General features: G+C 41.4%; 1 protein-coding gene across 1 annotated transcript in view; it reads right to left on the reverse strand.

Annotated features, from left to right (window-relative positions):
- Positions 1 to 18,911, reverse strand: part of LOC132406191 (E3 ubiquitin-protein ligase MARCHF2-like) — an 84,002-nt gene that overhangs the window by 53,293 nt on the left and 11,798 nt on the right. The gene's annotated exons all lie outside the window — the stretch shown is intronic.

Below are 18,911 nucleotides of genomic sequence, written 5' to 3' on the forward strand. Positions count from 1 at the left end.
CAGATGATTCCAAGACTGGGGGTATAGTGGACAGTGAGGATGCAGCGAAATCTGCAAGAGCTGGAGAAATGGGCTGAAAAATGGCAGATGGAATTTAATACACACAAGTGCGAAGGTCTTGTACTTTGGTAGGACCAGCCAGGGTAGGTCAAGTGACACAAAGATTGGGGGTGTTGTGGTTAGGCTGGAGGGTTGTCAGAGGTTACTGTGGAACATCGATAGAATGCAGAACTGGGCTGAGAAGTGGCAGATGGAGTTCAACCCAGATAAGTGTGAAGTGGTTCATTTTGGTAGGTCCAATTTGAAGACAGAATATAATATAAATGGTAAGACTCTTGGCAGTGTGGAGGATCTGAGAGATCTTGGGGTTTGTTTTGATAGGACACTCAAAGCTGCTGAGCAGGTTGACAAGACGGCATATGGTGTGTTGGCATTCACCAACCATGGGATTGATTTCAAAGGCTGTGAGGTATTGTTGCGGCTATATAAGACCTTGGTCAGACCCCATTTGGAGAACTGGGTTCAGTTCTGGTCACCTCACTACAGGAAAGATGTGGATACCTTAGGGAGAGTGCAGAAGAGATTTACAAGGATGTTGCCTGGGTTGGAGAGCATACCTTATGAGAATAGATTGAGTGAACTTGGCCTTTTCCCCTTGGAGCGAAGGAGGATGAGAGGTGATCTAACAGAGGTGTATAAGTTGAAGAAGGGTATTGATCATATAGACAGCCAGAGGCTTTTTTCCTAGGGCTAAAATGGCTAAAATGAGGGGTCATAGTTTTATGGTGCTTGGAAAAGGGTACCAAGGGGATATCAGGGGTCAGTTTTTCCACACAGAGTGGTGGGGGCATGGAATGTGCTGACAGTGGCGGTGGTGGAAGCAGATACAATAGGGTCTTTTAAGAGCCTCTTAGATAGGTATATAGAGGGCTATGCGCTAGGGAAATTCTAGGCAGAGTACAGGTCTGGTCGGCACAACATTGTGAGCCAAAGGGCCTGAAATGTGCTGTAAATTTCTATGTTCTATGTCTTACACGGTGATCGGTAGGGCACTGAGGAGTAAGGTAGGTCAAAGGGATCTGAGTACAGAAGATGGGATGTTATGTTGAAGTTGTACAAGATGTCGTTGAGGCCTAATTTGGAGTATTGTGTGCAAATTAGTCTCCTAACTACAGGAAAGATATAAACAAGGCTGAAAGAGTGCAGAGAAAACTTACAAGGGTGTTTCCAGGTTTGGAGGACCTGAGTTATAAGGAAAGATTGAATAGGTTCTTTAGAATGTAAAAGATTGAGAGGATACTTGATAGAGGTATACAAGATTATGAGGGGTATAGACAGGGTAAATGCAAGCAGGCTTTTTCCACTGAGGTTGGGTGGGACTACAACCAGAGGGCATCATTTAAGGGTGAAAGGTGAGAAGTTTAAAGGGAACATGAGGGGAAACTTCTTCAATCAGAGGGTCGAGAGAGTGTGGAATGAGTTGCCAGCAGAAGTAGTCCATACGAGCTCAATTTCAACATTTAAGAGAAGCTTGATAGTAGTGATAAGCAGGACAATGGTCCCGGTGCAGGTTATTGGGAGTAGACAGTTTAAATGGTTACTGGCATGAACTAGATGGGCTGAAGGGCCTGTTTCTGTTCTCTACTTCTCTACAACTAAGTGTTCAGCTCTTACCTTTATATCTTTAAGGCACAGGTTCTCAACCTGGGGTTGATGGACCCCTCAGTTAATGGTAGGGGCCCATGGCATAAAGAAGGATGGGAACCCCTCCTTTAAGGCCATAACACTCTTTCTGCATTGCTCAGTATTTCAGTCCTGGAGAAGAACTCAGATGGTGCTCCTGACTATAAGACTCAATGATTTTCTGGCACTCCTGGCTAAGAGAACCTCTCTCCTGCTGACCTCCTCCACTAGAATCTTCTGTTTGTAATACATGAAGAGGAAGAAAAAGTGCTCCTTTGCCTCTCCTGTCGTTTCGCACAGAAGACTAATTGCAGTATTTTTTTCTTGTGTGGTGTACACAAATTGCACAGGCTCCTTTAAGGGCTGAAGTTCTAGCTGAGTGGCTAAGTGCCAACAGCTGTACAAAATTCAATGCACCTTTTCTTCTGGACTCATCACATTCCATAAAAGGAAAAACTTGGAAAAACAGAATGACTCCTCTGTTGCACTGAGCCAAAAGCTGAAAACATTTGGGAGCATATGTAATTCTAGGCCAGTCTGAGTTAGTTAAATTGCACCAGCATCCTGACACATGGCCGAGAATCCCCAGTGTTTTTCTCCCCTCAAAAGGAGACTGTGCGCATCTGCATCAGGCAAGTAGAAACTCTGCATGCATTTCTCTGCATCCTAATTTGGCTCTGCTTCAACCTGATCATAACACTTGACCATAAAAACCACAAGTCTTACATTCTAATCAGATGTACAAGTAATTTTACTCTTTCAAGATTAAAGTTTTATCAGTCCTTCCCAAAGTAATACGTAACAATCACATCGTAGGTGATAACATCCATGCTTAATTTATATTCTAAAAGTATAATTTTTAATACATTTTTAAATTGTCATACACATTAATTTGTCTAGATGACAATTTAATATTTGTTTTCCTGAGAAAATGATATAATTAACAATACAAAATACATTTTAGATTTTTGAGAGAGAGAATTCAGCTGGAATTGTCAATAAGAACAGATAGCTGGCATCAAAAAGAGAAATGTCTTTATTTGTTAAACTGGGCTGTTGGAGAAAGTAGAGGAAACAGTTCAGCCCTTCACACATATGGAGGAGATTGCAATAACAAGTTTAAAAATCCAGAGGGATTTCTTAAATTTAACTCACATGAATGCAGTCTGTGTGCAAAATGGTACCCACACTTCTAAAAAATAAAAGGATCAGCAACATCAGAGGCAGCATGTAATACTAAAAATGGCTGCATTTTATATTGTATCATTAGTACTGGTGCAAGATTAAACTACCTGTAATACGATCATGATATAGCCCTCACCAACCACACCTCAAACACATCCCTTATTCTTCTGCCACATTCCCTTTGGAGCTCCTAATTCAGTTTCATTTCTATCACTGATAACTTTTCCACCAGTAGGAAATCACATTCAGTTTTGTCCAAAACTGTCATCTTCCTGTCTTTCCTCAATTTCTCATGTTTGCTATTTTGTTCTCATCTCCATTCTGCTTTCCCTCTATACTGACATTAACTGCCTTTCTAATCTCCCTTCGTAAAATTTCTCCAACAATATGTGTGAGTAATTCTTTTCAACGTCTTGTGATTTTGATCACAAGGCACTTTGTCGTCATCCTCTGACCAGCCATATCAACTTGTGCATATTTCTTGGTTAGTCTGGGCATCAAAGGTTACAGGGAGAAAGCAGCAGAATGGGGTCAAGAGGGATAATAAATCAGTCATGATGAAATGGCAGAGCAGACTCAATGGTTTGAATGGCCTAATTCCGTTCCTATGTCTAATGGTCTTAATAGCTCATGAAAAAAAGCACTTCCTTGGGTTACATTATTCAATTCCACCTGATCAGCCCTTTGCCAGAATACTTCATTCCAAAATTACTGCATTCATTGTACAAAGTTATTACTAGCATAATCAGCATTTACTGGTTTGCTATAAAGATCCCTGGGCACCAGTGGCTTACTTGGTAATACTGGGGCAGTTCAGGGTCAACCACAATTCAATGGTTCCAAAGTCACAAATCGCTGGATTTGATAAGAATGGCAGATTTTCTTCCGTGAAAATTTAGTAAACTAGATGGGATTTTAAATGACAAAACAGAAGTTTCTTAGTTACCATTACTGATGAGAGCTTTTTTATTCCAGATTTGCTTAATGACTTAAATTAAATTGCCCAGCTGCTATAATGCAATTAGAATTCATTTTGCCAGATCAAATGTTTTGGTCCATGGAGACTAATCCAATAACTTAACTAGAATGCTTATTTGTTCAATTACCACATAATATCTATTTACAATCTCTTCACATTCATTAAAACTTCACTGTTTCCAGCCACTATCAATTCTCTTGTGCCCTCCTTCCACCTTGTTCTTTCATCTATGAAATACAAATATAACATAATTCACATATGGTGAGCCATGAAATATGACAACTACATGAACCATATGGAGCCCTATACCCTTCTGTACAACTAGCCGTTCTCTTGGAGCTTCCCAGCACAATCCTCACTGATTTGCAGACACATTTCATTGTATGCTTCAACATACATATGAAAAACAAAGCTAATCTTTATCTTTAATTAATCTTTATCTGGAGGGCATCAATAAGACCAAGGCTGTACTACTCATCCTCAAAACCCATTTCATGTTCCTTCTATCCTCAGAACCAAAACTATTAAGATGGATAAAAATTATCTTTGCAACCTAGAAGCTGTCATTTGCCTAGAAAGGGCAAATCACCCTCTCTCTTGGTTTTGTTAGTTCAGATGGTTACCACTACCCCTCTTCAAAGCTCATTTCCTTTAATTCATCCCAATGAGATTATAACCACACAGTTTGCCTTCCTGGCCTTATCAATGATCCTTCATCCCAGGCATTATCAACATCCTTTTTAAAACCAATTTTGTTATCCCTTTTCAAAAACTTCATACTAGCTTAGGAGAATTGATGGCTCTTAACAGCGACTCCATTGCTTACATCTTTGAGAAACAACTCTACTTCTATCTTTAATATCTCCATTTTTCTCTGTCAAGGTTTTTTTGAAGTCCCTGATCTGGAGTTACATGCTGACTATGGTTCTTTGCAGGAATGGGACCCACTCTTGGGGTTTCACGACTGACCGTTATTCGGCACGCCAAGGGTGCAGCACAAGAGATTTATTCACCTTCAGAGGTCCGAGATTTCATGGCTCTGGAGACGGGGGTGGGGGGAGTCAGAGGTTGGTGTCTAGGCAGGAGACCAGTATGTCATGTGAGTTGGAAGATCATAAGGCTATGTGTCCAGAGACCCGAGATCTTTGCACACAGAGCTCAGAAAAAGCGATGCAATGGACTTTTAACATCATAAATCAGCGAATTGTTTGTTATGTCTCCCCTCTTGCTGTGGAACGGAGACATCTCTTTCTCCCTTATTAGGGGGGGAGAGAGAGAGAGAGCCTGTGGTATGTTGAATAGTGGGTGAACAAGAAGTCTTTGGAGTACTGCAAGTCTGCGTCTTTGCTACTGCTTTGCTACACGCTTGAGTGCTCGGTGGTGGGTGCTGATGCTTTTTTTGCTGGTGTGGGGAGAAGGGATCATTGCTTGCTGCCGCTCACATGCGGGAGGGAGAGCTGGGGGGAATTTGGGGTTCTAACATTTAACTGTCATTCATTCTTTGGGGGCACTCCTCTGCTTTTTGTAGATGGTTGTGAAGAAAAAGCATTTCGGGATATACTTTGTATACATTTCTCTGGCATTAAATGTACCTTTGAAACCTTTAATCCTTCTGACACCCCAATACAAAGTCATCTTTTTCTCTTCAAATTTTTTGAATTGGTGCTTTCTCTTAAATTTGATCCTGTTCTCTTTCTGTTTTAATCTATTTGTGCTCCAATCCACCACAAAACAGAAATCACCAAACTGCTATATATTCTGTAACACTTATCGACCTTCTTTGTCCTAGACCTCTTTGCAATCTGCAACACAATCAAGCAAATTTATCTCCACTAATTACCACTTTACATTTTCCAGTTTAGTATTACCTTGTCTCAGTTTACTTACATATCTGATCATAACCAACTTAGTCCAATGATGCTCCACCAAAAGTTTGCTGAATGTTTCTAAACACGCACCAAGATCTGCCCTGCAACTCCTTCATCACAATTTATGTTGTCCCAATTCTTAAATCGTACAGTATTAATAGTTTGAAAATTATTATGTTTAAATTATTCTAGGATTTCACCCCTTTACTGCACCTCCTCTAGGTTCACCACAGCCCAACTCTCCCACAAAAAACATGTCCTTAAGCTTTCACATAACTTTGCCCCACTCTTTAACCAGATTCTCTTTCCTGTTCCCTTTATTCTTAAAAATGCTATTTCAGATTTAGTTACAATTCATTAAGTTCCACTATCAAAATATAGTTATTTTAAACTATCTCTGAAAATCTATTTAAATCGGCCCCTACATCAAACACAAGCAATTCCAAACTCAACTGTTGAGATATCCATCCTGAGCTACATTTAAAAAGGGAGAAAATATACCCACAATCAAACACTGTGTAAGATCATTGCTTAAAAAATGCACATTAATAATTCTCAAGGGGTAAAGCAAGATATTTTTACTTTCCCAAGCCCCAAAATGATATAGATTACTGCCTCAACATTGAGTATCAGCAAATTATTCATTTTTGGGATGCATTAGACATACCTGAACATATTCTTGTCCCTCAAAAATCAAATCATACTTACACCAGGGTCACAGAATAATAATCAAAAGCTAGAACCCTGGACAATCTAATGACAAAGAAAAACCGTGACACCTCCCCAGTGTCATGTCTGAAATTAGCTGATTCATGGCCTGTCTAGTGCAACTCTGAAAACACTTCCTTTTTTTTTAAAAAAAGAAAAAACAAAGCATTTGACAAAGACAGGAGTCTTCACTTGATCAATTCTGTGGTCATATGCAACATATTCATCACAAAGAAGAAAACAGCAAAAATAACCTTCTTCTGGAATGTTAATAATTCAGTTGTAGGATATATTCATTTCATTTTAAATAAGATTGGCAATGCCAGACATCAATTTCTTAGATTGTGGGACAGTACACACAGCTGCCTGATGTGTTCCATGCGACATTCTATTTATATTTACTTATACAGTCAATTGCATGTTATTTTCTTCTGCAAGGCACTCTCTAGACATGTATCACATCTAAAAATTCATCACAATCCAGCTGGTTGCATCACTGTCTGGTATGGAGGGGCGACTGCACAGGATTGGAAATTTAAACTCAGCCAACTCCATCATGGGCACTAGTCCCCCCCAGTACCAAGGATGTCTTCAAGGGGCAATGCCTCAAGGAGATGGGATCCATCATTGAGGGCCCCCATCGCTCAGGATATGCCCTCTTCTCATTGCTAGCAACAGGGAGGAGGTACAGGAGCTTAAAGACAGGAGCTTAAGTAGTGTTTTGAGAGAATCTTCTTCCCCTCCACCATCAAATTTCTAAACGGACAATCAGTCCACGTACATACCACCTCAATAGTTTTTTTTTCCATTTTTGCTCTCTTTTTGCACTACTTAATTTCTTTAAATATATTTCTTACTATAATTTATAGAACATAGAACATAGAATAGTACAGCACATTACAGGCCCTTCAGCCCACAATGTTGTGCCGACCCTCAAAACCTGCCCCCCACCTTAAATTCCTCCATATACCTGTCTAGTAGTCTCTTAAACTTCACTAGTCTATCTGCCTTCACCACTGACTCAGGCAGTGCATTCCACGCACGAACCACTCTCTGAGTTAAAAACTTTCCTCTAATATCCCCCTTGAACTTCCCTCCTCTTACCTTAAAGCCATATCCTCTTGTACTGAGCAGTGGTGCCCTGGGGAAGAGGCACTGGCTGTCCACTCTATCTATTCCTCTTAATATCTTGTACACCTCTATCATGTCTCCTCTCATCCTCCTTTTCTCCAAAGAATAAAACCCTAGCTCCCTTAATCTCTGATTATAATCCATACTCTCTAAACCAGGCAGCATCCTAGTAAATCTTCTCTGTACCCTTTCCAATGCTTCCATATCCTTCCAACAGTGAGGTGACCAGAACTGGACACAGTACTCCAAGTGTGGCCTAACTAAAGTTTTATGCATCATTACATCGCATCTCTTAAACTCTATCCCTTGACTTATGAAAGCTAACACCCCATAAGCTTTCTTAACTACCCTATCTACCTGTGAGGCAACTTTCAGGGATCTGTGGACATGTACCCCCAGATCCCTCTGCTCCTCCACACTACCAAGTATCCTGCCATTTACTTTGTACTCTGCCTTGGAGCTTGTCCTTCCAAAGTGTACCATCTCACACTTCTCCAGGTTGAACTCCATCTGCCACTTCTCAGCCCACTTCTGCATCCTATCAATGTCTCTCTGAAATCTTCGATAATCCTCTACACTATTTACAACACCACCAACCTTTCTGTCATCTGCAAACTTGCCAACCCACCCTTCTACCCCACATCCAAGTCGTTAATAAAAATCACAAAAAGTAGAGGTCCCAGAACAGATCCTTGTGGGACACCACTAGTCACAACCCTCCAATCTGAATGTACTCCCTCCACCACAACCCTCTGCCTTCTGCAGGCAAGCCAATTCTGAATCCACCTGGCCAAACTTCCCTGGATCTCATGCCTTCTGACTTTCTGAATAAGCCCACCGTGTGGTACCTTGTCAAATGCCTTATTAAAATCCATGTAGATCACATCCACTACACTACCCTCATCTATATGCCTGGCTACCTCCTCAAAGAACTCTATCAGGCTTGTTAGACACGATCTGCCCTTCACAAAGCCATGCTGACTGTCCCTGATCAGACCATGATTCTCTAAATGCCCACAGATCCTATCTCTAAGAATCTTTTCCAACAGCTTTCCCACCACAGGTGTAAGGCTCACTGGTCTATAATTACCCGGACTATCCCTACTACCTTTTTTGAACAAGAGGACAACATTCGCCTCCCTCCAATCCTCTGGTACCATTCCCGCGAACAACGAGGACATAAAGATCCTAGCCAGAAACTCAGCAGTCTCTTCCCTCATCTCGTGGAGCAGCCTGGGGAATATTCTGTCAGGCCCCGGGGACTTATCCGTCCTAATGCATTTTAACAACTCCAACACCTCCTCTCCCTTAATATCAACATGCTCCAGAACATCAACCTCACTCATATTGTCCTTACCGTCATCAAGTTCCCTCTCATTGGTGAATACTGAAGAAAAGTATTCATTGAGGACCTCACTCACATCCACAGCCTCCAGGCACATCTTCCCACTTTTATCTCTAATTGGTCCTTCCTTCACTCCTGTCATCCTTTTGTTCTTCACATAATTGAAGAATGCCTTGGGATTTTCCTTCACCCTACTCCCCAAGGCCTTCTCATCCCTTCTTAAGCTCCTTTCTTGCTACCCTATGTTCCTCAATAGACCCATCTGATCCTTGCTTCCTAAACCTCATGTATGCTGCCTTCTTCCACCTGACTAGATTTTCCACCTCACTTGTCACCCATGGTTCCTTCACCCTACCATTCTTTATCTTCCTCACCAGGACAAATTTATCCCTAACATCCTGCAAGAGATCCTTAAACATCAACCACATGTCCATAGTACATTTCCCTGCAAAAACATTATCCCAATTCACACCCGCAAGTTCTAGCCTTATAGCCTCATAATTTGCCCTTCCCTAATTAAAAATTATCCTGTCCTCTCTGATTCTGTCCTTTTCCATGATAATGCTAAAGGCCAGGGAGCGGTGATCACTGTCCCCCAGATGCTCACTCATTGACAGATCTGTGACCTGACCCGGTTCGTTACCTAATACTAGATCTAGTATGGCATTCCCCCTAGTCGGCCTGTCAACATACTGTGACAGGAATCCATCCTGGACACATTTAACAAACTCTGCCCCGTCTAAACCCTTGGAACTAATCAAGTGCCAATCAATATTCGGACGTTAAAGTCACCCATGATAACAACCCTGTTATTTTTGCACCTTTCCAAACTCTGTCTCCCAATCTGCTCCTCGGTATCTCTGCTGCTACCAGGGGGCCTATAGAATACCCCCAGTAGAGTAACTGCTCCCTTCCTGTTCCTGACTTCCACCCATATTGACTCAAAAGAGGATCCTGGTACATTACCCACCCTTTCTGTAGCTGTAATAGTATCCATGACCAGTAATGCCACCCCTCCTCCCTTTTTCCCCCCTCTCTATCCCTCTTAAAGCACTGAAATCCAGGAATATTGAGAATCCATTCCTGCCCCGGTGCCAGCCAAGTCTCTATAATGGCCACTACATCATAATTCCATGTATGTATCCAAGCTCTCAGTTCATCACTTTTGTTCCTTATGCTTCTTGCATTGAAATACACACACTTTAGCCCTTCTACCTTACTACCTTTAGACACTTTATTCTGCTTCTCTTTCCTCAAAGCCTCTCTATGTGTTAGATCTGGCTTTACTCCATGCACTTCTTTCACTGCTCTATCGCTCCGGGTCCTATCCCCCTTGCAAATTAGTTTAAACCCTCCCGAACCATGCTAGCAAACCTATCTGCAAGGATATTGCTCCCCTTCGAGTTCAGGTGCAACCCGTCCAATCTGTACACCTTCCCCAGAAGAGATCCCAATGATCCAAAAATCTAAAACCCTGCCCCCTGCACCAACTCCTCAGCCACTCATTCAACTGCCATCTCCTCCAATTCTTACCATCACTATCACGTAGCACTGGCAGCAATCCTGAGAATGCCACCCTTGAGGTCCTGTTCTTCAGCCTTCTGCCTAATTCCCAAAACTCACCCTTCAGGACCTCATCCCTCTTCCTGCCTATGTCATTGGAACCAACATGTATCACAACTTCTGGTTGCTTTTCCTCTTGTACCAGGATGTTATGCACCCGGTCAGAGACATCCCAGACCTTGATACTCAGGAGGCAATAAACCACACGGGTGTCCTTCTCACATCCACAAAATCTCCTATCTGTTCCCCTGACTATTGAGTCTCCAATGACGACAGCTCTCCTCTTCTCCATCCCATCCTTCTGCACCACAGGGTCAGACTCAGTGCCAGAGGCTCTGCCACCGTGGCTCACACCTGTTTATAGTTTTAACTATAATTTATAGATTTTTATTATTGTAGGAGCCATGTATCTATTTATTGTCCATCTGTATTTGTGTTGCACACCCTCACTCTGGGTTAAGATAATTTGTTATGTGGATTTGTCATGTGGGTTTGAGTGGCGGTAGAAATAAAGGAATATAGTCACCTGCACAGCAGCATAGAGAGGGGGCGTGCAGGGAGTCCATATTCTTGGTTGACCATTCGTCTTTGAATTTGATCCAATTAAGCTCGTCCTTGTTTGAATTTAATTCAAATATGCTTGTCTCGCTTGCTTTTGTTTTATATAAATTATGAAAGAGTCAAATGATTTTACTCTTGGTTTGTAATAAAGAATTGAACATACTTTTTTAAACTTGAAATACAGTTAGTTGGGAGCACACCATACAGTGTGATATTCCCTTTCTTAGCCTCTCAGCAACTTCAGTTTGCTTTCAAGTAGTTGTCAACAAAATTTTTTTTAATACCAGTTTATGGCAAAGCCATCAGCATGGACTGCTTCACACCAACGTTTCACATTCTGGATGAAGAGGGCTGCTCAAACCTGGGGGCAGAATAAGAATTCCCATACAAAGGAACGCAAAGAAAGGCCAGCAGTTATCTGAGATAACTACCATCACAACACTGGAAAGGCAAGTCAGCAATGTGAGCAGCTGAAGCAGAAGGCCTACCTAGGGCTTAATGTTGGTACATGCTGTGTTATCTGTGGATTGAACACAGTTTGCATGGTCAGTGGTGCCTGTCCATTGGAGACTGTTGCTCATGGTTCATTGTTGTATTTTAATGAAGTACTCAAAGCCCTGAATTGCTGTGTGGTTTGCAAAATTCCTGAGTGCTGAATTATTGTCCTGGTTGCTGACATTTGTTAGTTTGGTTTGGTTGATGTGCTGTGGATGTGCGAATGGTTTGTTTGTTGCCTGTGTAGATTGAACAGAATACCACCAGTGCATTTTGTGAATGTGCTGTAGGTGAACAAAGAAATTAATTATGAATTGCTCAATAAGCAGAAAGCAATACGAGTGCATCAAAGGATGGGACTGATGTCAGTGGCTCTGAAATGGAGGCTGGCTAGAGAGAAGTTAAACTTACTACCAAAGCTTTGGTGAATAAAATTTAATGTCTTCAAAAGGAACATAAAATTAACTATGAAAAAAATTAAAGGTTTAATACCATTAATTAAGGATCTTATGAAAAACAAGGAAAATGCTTCACAGGTGCAATCCCAATTTGAGAACTTGATTAACCTTTGTGAAGCTGCCACTAAGCTACATCACACAGTGATTCCTCTACTTTCCAAGGATGAACAGGAAAAACAAAATGGATTACCATAATTAATAAACACAACAGTACATTTAAAGAGGATGTAGAACAATGATTTCACATTGATGGCCATGTTCAACCTGATGCAGCTGCAATGAATGAAAACATGCATCACCTTCCAACAGACTATGTTTCTCGTTCCAATACATTATCATTCCATATATAACATATGACGCACTAGATGATGTAAAATCAGGTGTCAACCTGTCAGATGTTGAATTACAGAGCTCTGCTGCAAGAAGAAAATCTTCAATATCAACTACCTCCTTCACACACATAAAACCAGAAGCTGACTTAGCTGCACTAACAGCATGTCAATGGTTATAGGACAAACATGGGCTGGAAGAGCAAGAGGAGCAACTACAGAAAAGAACAGCCAAACTCAGGTTGGAGGAGCAACAGCTCATATAGCGTCTGGGTAGTTTCCAGCCCCTTGGTATGAACACTGAATTTTCCAACTTCCGGTAATTCCTTCCCTCTCCCTTCCCCCATCCCACTTTCACTCTGCCTCCTCTCCCAGCTGCCTATCACCTCTCTCATGACTCTGCCTTCTTCTACTACCCATAGTGCTTTCCCCTATCCCCCTCCCTGCTTCCCCTCCCACACCCCTTGATCTTTCCTCTGATTGGTTTTTCACCTGGCACCATCTTTATAGGGCCGCTGCCCCCTCCTTCTTCAGTCCTGATGAAGAGTCTCAGCCCGAAACGTTGACTGTTCGTTTCAACAGATGCTGCCCGACTTGCTGAATTCCTCCAGCTTACTTGTACGTGTTGATTTGACCACAGCATCTGCAGTGTACTTTGTGTTAAAAGAACAGCTGAAGTTGGAGGAAAAGATTGTTGCACATACGGCTAAGATCAGTGTGCTAAGGGCTTCAAGTGTGTCGTGTGCCAAAAGGGTGCCATAGCACAGTCCAATGGCATGAATTTCTATTTTGAACAGTCATAAAGAGAAACAAAAACGCCCAATGTCAATGCTGATATATTCATCCCTCAAGGGTCTGGGAAACATGAACACAATCTCCAAAAGGTAATACTGGATGTTTACTCTCGACTTGCACTATTGAAGCACTCTGAACCATATCACATCCAACAGCTCAAAGTGCTCATGGGGACACCCAACATGGAAATATTCATGCTTCAGACAATAGAGATCAAGACAATAGTTTTGATATGATTAAGCAAGATGAAATAACAACCTTATTGGTAAAACAACAATATCATTCATTTTTGCCTAATAGGAAGATTCAGATCTTCAACATTGATCCATTACAGTATCATGGCCTTTCAAAATAACACTGACAGCCATAGTGACTGCCTCTATCTCATTGAACAGTACACTAGGGGTTGCCCAAAGGAACTTATTAGAAATTGCCAACATATTAACCCGAAGAAAGGATGCATCAAAACTAAGACTTTACATTTTCCACATGTGGAAAATGGACTCTGTGCCTACGTACGATCTGTGGCTGAGAGAACTGGCAAACACTTTACATTTGGAGAGACTGAGACTATGTAATGAGGACAGAGGGGACATCTTTGAAAGGATATGGGGCCCTGTATTGGACTTTCTTATGGGGTGAGGACTGAGGTTTTTTTGGTGCGGTGCACTCTGCTGTATATGTTTACTTTTGCCTTTATATTATTCTCACTTTTGCTGCTCAATACTTAATTTGATTTTGTTATGGTTGTGGTTTTTGTGGATGTGCTGTATTTTTTTGTTGTTTGTAGAAAAAAAAAGAATAAAAAATATATTTTAAAAAAGACTAAGACTTTACTACAGGAACATTTTGTTATGAATAGAAAATTGCATCCACCTACATGCAAAGGATTCTTTCATGGGTATTCATCGTATCTGAAGATGTGAATGCCCTTCAAGATAAGTCTTTTTCTTAGAGACTGTTGCAATGCCATGGGACAAGTGCAGTAAGCTAAACATGCCTGCCAATATGTTAATTGTTATAAAGAAATTGCCCCATAGCTTAATGATAGATGGAGAATGATGGCCTGTGAACTGCAAGGAAGACACAACCATAGGGCTACTTTCATTGACATTGTTAGTTTTACTGAAAGGCAAGTAAAGATTTCAAAAGACCCAGTGTTTGGGAATACACAGGATGCTCCATAACTGGCAATAAGCAAAGGTGAGAACAAAATTAAGTCACTACTTCATCTTAGAGCTAAAGAAAGCAGCTTTGCCACTATTGTGGCCACTGTGGGAAGTATAGCTAAAATTGAACCTGGAACTAAAGGAAGGGAAATGGTCTCATAAATGGGAGACAAAAGGGGTTTGTCTCTTCTGTGAGGGTGGACACACTTTGGACTTCTACTGGAGAAAAGAGCGGATTGTGAGAAGATTGTCTTCCTAAAGGAAACAGGGGTCTATTTTGGCTGTTTGTGCATAGGACACATTAGCAAAGATTGCAGCAAGTGTCTTTCATGCAAGGTATGCAGTTTTGAAGAAGGAAACTCTGTGTTGTGTTTGACTGTGGAACGACTTTTCAGGAAAGAACACTTAATGCTCAGCTCTTACAGGGATCAGATCTTAGTAGCTCACTGACTGGAGTCATGTCCAGATTCAGATCCACTTAGAGGAAAGGGGAGGAGAATCAGAACAAGCCATGAAGGAATCAGACACAGCAGAGGGCAGTTTTCTGGTCTCTAGTGGCTTTATGGGGGGCTGCCGATCATGATTGTAAACTTCCCATTGTTCCAGTACAAGGGAAGTCTAAAAAAGATAACAAAGATAAAAAAGATAGTGGTTACTTCTGTGTTCTTAGATCAAGGGAATATAGTAGTTTTCTGCACAGTGGGCTTAATGAATAAGCTCAACCTCACAGGAAAAGGAACACAAATTTCCTTATGCACCATGAATCACGAGAAGATCATAAGTAGCTACATTGTTTCAGGATTGGAAGTGGCTGGCTTAGATAATGAAAGTCTTTTGTGAATGACCTAACATCTATACGCAGGAAAGAAGGCCTGTCCACGGAGGGAACATTTCACAACAGAGGGATCTCGAGGATTGCTCTCAGCTGAACCATGTCCATTTGCCAGAGATTGATTCAGAAATTGAGCTGCTGAAAGGGACAAATGTGCCTAAAGCACTGGAGCTGTTGCAAGTGATTTACAGTGTTAATGATGGACTCTATGCAATTAGGATAATGTTAGGTTGGACTGTGAACAGACCACTAAAAGGAGACAATTGTGATGGAGCAGTGTCTCCGAAAGGGAGCGTCCTTTATTAAGGACCCTCAACACTCAGGGCATGTTCTTTTCTCATTGTTACCATCAGGTAGGAGGTACAGAAGCCTGATGGCACACTTTCAGCGACACAAGAACAACTTCTTCCCCTCTGCCATCTGATTCCTAAATAGACATTGAACCCATGAATACTGCCTCACTTTCTTTTATATTATTTCAGATTTTACACGTTTTTTAAATCTATTCAATAACATATACAGTAATTGATTTACTTAACCAACACACACAAAATGCTGATGGAACTCAGCAGGTCAGGCAGCATCTATACGCAGCAGCATTTTGTGTGTTGCTTGAATTTCCAGCATCTGCAGATTTGCTCGTGTTTGAATTGATTTACTTGTTTATTTATTTTAACTTTTTTTTCTTCTATATTATGTATTGCATTAAACTGCTACTGCTAAGTTAACAAATTCCATGACACATGCTGGCTGTTAATAAACCTGATTCTGGAAAAGATTGTGCACAGCCAGAGTTGACAGTAGGATTTCAATTTTGAACTTGGATGAGCTTTGGTGGCAGCAATTTAAGGCAAACTTCCTTGAATGTAGTCAGGACAAACAACCTGGTTTGTCAAGAGAAGTCTACAAATTCATGGAGCTGATTGCAAATTCTGCAAAACTGGTGGATGACCATGACCAGATTGGTTTACCTTTGAGAAAGAAGGTTAACATGTCAAATAATAGGAAGATTGCAGAACATCATGCTCTAAATGTAAGGAGGAGATTTAAGAGGGATTTGTCATTTCACACTGACTACACAGCTGTCCTGAAATTTGTCAACTCTGAAGTTAATACCGAAAGAGTGCAGAGGATCTGGAATGCAGTGATGTGCAAGTCTGGTATATTCCACACCATGGTGTTTACCACCCTAGAAGAAGGAAACTCCATGTTGTGTTTGACTGTGGAGCGACTTTTCAAGGAACATCACTTAATGCTCAGCTTTTACAGGGATCAGATCTTACTAGCTCACTGTCCGGAGTCATGACCAGATTCAGAAAAGAACCAGTAGTCATTATGGCAGGTAGTGAATCACTGTTTTACCAGGTAAAGTACCAGTATAAGATGCAGGTCTGCTTAAGTTTCTCTGATGGCCTGATTGTGACTTTAGCCAAGATGTGATGGATTTTAGAATGGTGGTACATCTCTTTGGAGCAACTTCATCACCAAGCTGTGCTAACTTTGTCTTTTGCTCATTTCCTAAGGACAATGAAAAACAGTTCAGCTGCAAAAGGTTTTGCCTTGCTTCTATGTTGATGACTGCCTTGTGCCAGTGTCCTCTGAGGAAGAAGCAGCATCCCTCTATCATGACCTTGTATCCATTCATACTAAAGGTGACTTTCAACCCACAAAGTGGTATGAAACAGAATTAGTGTGTGAGCTGTGATACTCTGTATCACTGTGAAAGATACAGTGAAAGATATGATGCATTTGTATCTAGATCAAGATGCACCTTCAGTGGTGGGATTACTAGGTGTGCAATGGTGCATTTAGTCTGATACTTTCAAATTTAAGATCACGATCCAAGACAGATCACTCAGCAGAAGGGGCATCCTCTCCAAAGTTAGTTCCATCTGTGATCCTTTAGGACTCTTGAGTCTGGTGGTGCCATCCGCTAAGAAGATCCTATAAGATCTCTACAGGAAAGAGCTTGGCTGGGATGAGACTGTACCAACATCAGTTGCTCATGTGTGGACAAGCTGGCTGGAAGAATTCTGACAGTTGGAAGACTTTAAGATTGTTAGATGTTTGAACCCAGATTTTGGAGAAGCTGCTGCTGTCCAGTTACACCACTTTACAGATGCAAGCAAAGATGACTATGGAGCAGTGACCTACCTAATGTTGTACAATACGCACTCTCAGGTGCTCAGTGTTTTTATCATGGAAAAATCTAGGGTAGCACTTTTGAAGTCAGTTTCCATCCCTTGTAAGAAGCTCACTCACAATGGTGGCAAGCCATATGGACACACTGTGGAGGAAGGAGTTGCACATGCAGCTTCAGGACTCATTCTTGATATACTTCAGTGCTGAAGTGTATCAAGAATGAAACTTCCAGGTTCCAAAACTTGGTTGCAAACAGGCTTTCAAAAATGGCCTAGATTCTTAGATGTAAGAACCTGCTCTTGTTTCTTAGTCAGAAGAGGAAGCAATTAAGATGGTTCTTGCTTAGTCTGACTTGGATGAAGAACAACAAAGGTATTCTTTGGAGATAGAGATAAAGATAGATTAGACCAGCCAAGGTTATTTCTCAGTGGAGGACCTCTGAAAGGCTGAAATAGAGATTGTTGTGTATGTGGCCTGTTTACACAACTATGTTAAAAATAAAAATAAAAATAAAAATGCGGGAGACGGGAGCTAAGTTTCATGGTTCTTTACTGGTAGAGTCCGAACTTTTACTCGCACATATACAGATCCATACGTGCCCAATGATGTGTTACTACAACATAAAGTAGTCCCTTATTATAATATAGACAATACGGTACAGAGATCATTGAGTTTTGCCACAGAAAGAGATTTCCAGATGAATTCTCGTTTGCAAGGGGAGAAAGTATGAAAAGAAACAGCCATATTTTTAGGCTCAATCCAGAGCTTAAAGATGGTACCTTGAGAGTTGGTGGATGACTTACTAGGACAGCTATGCCTGAAGAGTCTAAAACATTTTGTTATACTGGTAAGGGATCTCCATACCTCAAACATCCTTCTGAGGCATGTACATCAAGAGGTGGGACATGGAGGCCGCCACCACATGTTGTCCAGGTTGCGCCAAAAATACCGGATTCCCAGCATTAGAAGAATCCTATCTAAGTGTGTAGTTTGTCAATAGTTGCTCACAGGTCCAGGGTGCCAGCACGTGGCAGATCTACCTCTGACAGGATCTCTCCAGGTGAACTTCCGTTTAGAAGTGCAGGAGTGGACTACTTTGGATCTTTTAAGATGAAAAGCAGAAGGAACACAGCGAAGAGGTATAAAGTCATACTTACCTGTCTAGCTCTACAAGCTGTCACATTGAACTGGTATTTTTGTAAGACGCATTTGTTAATGCACTTCGACACTTCATAGCAAGACGAGGACAGGTTTGTGAACTGTGCTCCGATAATGCGGCAAACTTTGTTAGAGCTGAGCGTGATTTTAGAGTAGCCATCAAGAAGTGAAATTATTAATAGATCAGCGATGTCCTCCTTCAGAAAGGAATTAAGTGGATTTTTATGGTGATGGCTCACCATATGGCTCACATCATGGGAGAACATGGGAGAGATTGATCAGATCTGTGCAAAAGGTCCTCAATTCACTATGAATGTACAGAACCCTGACAAAGAGAGTTTTCACACTGTCCTTTGCAAAGAAGATGGTCGTCAATTACTAAGGCATCCTCTGATCCCAATTATTAGGAAGCACTAACACCCAACTATCTGGTGCTTCTGAAGACTTCACCATCCTAACCACCAGGAGAATTCCAAAAGGACAACATTTATGCTCGTTGTAGACGGAAGC

Source organism: Hypanus sabinus, chromosome 16 (genome assembly GCF_030144855.1).
Source record: "Hypanus sabinus isolate sHypSab1 chromosome 16, sHypSab1.hap1, whole genome shotgun sequence".
NCBI classification, from domain to species: domain Eukaryota; kingdom Metazoa; phylum Chordata; class Chondrichthyes; order Myliobatiformes; family Dasyatidae; genus Hypanus; species Hypanus sabinus.